This window comes from Engraulis encrasicolus, chromosome 15, assembly GCF_034702125.1.
Source record: "Engraulis encrasicolus isolate BLACKSEA-1 chromosome 15, IST_EnEncr_1.0, whole genome shotgun sequence".
In the NCBI taxonomy this organism is placed as follows: domain Eukaryota; kingdom Metazoa; phylum Chordata; class Actinopteri; order Clupeiformes; family Engraulidae; genus Engraulis; species Engraulis encrasicolus.
Genome location: NC_085871.1, coordinates 20,923,422 through 20,925,921, shown reverse-complemented (window position 1 = coordinate 20,925,921; position 2,500 = coordinate 20,923,422). Strand labels below are relative to the sequence as shown.

The 2,500-nt window shown below is 39.3% G+C and overlaps 1 protein-coding gene across 1 annotated transcript in view; it reads left to right on the top strand.

Annotated features, from left to right (window-relative positions):
• celsr1a (cadherin EGF LAG seven-pass G-type receptor 1a) overlaps positions 1–2,500 on the top strand; it is a 174,602-nt gene that overhangs the window by 155,672 nt on the left and 16,430 nt on the right. The gene's annotated exons all lie outside the window — the stretch shown is intronic.

Sequence of the window (2,500 nt, the reverse complement as noted above, 5' to 3'; positions counted from 1 at the left end):
ACGCACACACACACAGATGCACATGGAAACTCCCACTGCCTTTGTGATACAGCAGCACACCATAATGCACACAAAGCAGAGCAGAGCAAAGCAAAGCAGGCAGGCCAAGGGAGCTGCATGCCACCCCCAGAACTCCACGTCCAGACCCTCTATACCAAGGAAATGAATATGGGGGATGGTAAACCAGTTAGACCCACCTGGTGTTGTCGGGAATAAAACCACTAACCCTGAGGCTGCAAGGCACCAACATAATAATAATAATAATAATAATAATAATAATAATAATAATAATAATAATAATAATAATAATAATAATAATAATAATAATAAAAATAACAGATCAGTTTTATATAACGCTTTGCTTGGTACTCAAAGCCGCTTTGCACATGTAGTACAAGCACATGTACAAACTCACAGATACAGATGGATAGACACAGCATAATACCAGTGCAGACATGCATTGACTACTATACAGAGGATTTGGTGTGTGTGTGAGTGCGTATGTGCATGTGTGCATGCGTGTACCTGTGTCTGTGTGGTTAGATTAGTGTTGTAGTCAGTCATTGGGCCCTAATGAATAGAGGAAGATCCGGGTGCTCAGACACGGACTGAAAAATTAGCGGGATTAGCTGTTGTGGAACACACACACACACACACACACACACACACACACACACACACACACACACACACACACACACACACACACACACACACACACACACACACACACACACACACACACACACACACACACACACACACACACACACACACACACACACACACACACACACAATGTCACACTCTAAAAAGTTCATACAATGATGATATAAAGAAAGATAGATTTAAAGGTGGTTCTTGAAATTGGTCTGATCTCCATTGTACAGTATATCACGAAAGTGAATACACCCCTCACAGTTTTTGCAGATTTGTGAGTATATCTTTTCATAGGAAAGCATTACAGAAATTTCACTTTGACACAATGATTAGTGACCTTTTAACAACATATTTAACCGCTTAAATTTCTTGTTCACTCAGAAAAAAACTAAATACAGCCATTAATGTTTGAACATGTACTCACAAAAGTGAGTACACCCCAGATGAAAATCCGGTAGAGAAGGGGCTGTGTTGGCTCGAATCGTCTCGAAATGAAAAGGGATGAAAAGGGAGGTCATCAGTGTGCGTTTCAACCTTTCTTTGCATTGAACTTTTACATTTTGAGTCTGCATCTGGCTTAAATAGATTGGTGTGAGATTTGAATGCAATCCTATGGAGAATATCATTATCTCCTTCAGTAGTCACAGTGCATTTTGACATGCATGTTTCTTTTAGGTGTATTTCAGATTACCAATGTTGACAGCATCCATGCATCCCCAAACCATGTCAGTCCCACTACCATGCTTGGCTTTTGATAGGATACACTTTTTTTGTAAAACTCACTTGTTTACCACCACACATGCTTGACACCATCTAAAGCAAATTTGTTTATCTTGGTCTCTTCAGATCACACGACATGGTTCCAGTGATCCATATCCTTGGTCTGTTCATCTCTCTTGAGACCAAGATAAGCAAATTTGCCTTAGATGGTGTCAAGCATGTGCGGTGGTAAACAAGTGAGTTTTACCAAAAAAGGTGTATCCTCTCAATAGCCAAGCATGGTAGTGGGACTGACATGGTTTGGGGATGCATGAATGCTGTCAACATTGGCAATCTGAAATACACCTAAAAGAAACATGCATGTCAACATGCACTGTTACTACTGAAGCAGATCATGATATTCTCCATAGGATTACATTCAAATCAAACACCAATCTATTTAAGCCAGATGCAAACTCAAAATGTAAAAGTTCAATGCAAAGAAAGGTTGAAACGCACACTGATGACCTCCCTTTTTATCCCTTTTCATTTCGTTTCATTTTGAGACGATTCGAGCCAACACAGCCCCTTCTCTACCGGATTTTCATCTGGGGTGTACTCACTTTTGTGAGTACATGTTCAAACATTAATGACTGTATTTTGTTTTTTTCTGAGTGAACAAGAAATTTAAGCGGTTAAATAAGTTGTTAAAAGGTCACTAATCATTGTGTCTAAGTGACATTTCTGTAATGCTTTCCTATGAAAAGATATACTCAAAAATCTGCAAAAACTGTGAGGGGTGTATTCACTTTTGTGATATACTGTATGTGACATGGAGATGCAAATAATATAGTATATATTATAATTTGTTTGATTGTGCATGTGCGTATACATGTGAGTATGTAAGTTTGTGTGTATGTACAGTATGTCTGTGCATGCATGCTTGCATATGTGTATGTGTGTGTACGGTATGTGCCTGCCTGCTTATGTTTTGTGTGCGTGTGTGCGCATGTTTTTGTGTGTGTGTGTGTATTTTTGTATGGACATGCGATTAAAAGAAGAGCACCATGTGCGCTTATAAAGAATTCCTCAGTGGGGCTTTTATTTCTCTCCTGGAGGCCAAACCTTTAGAGTGAGCTGA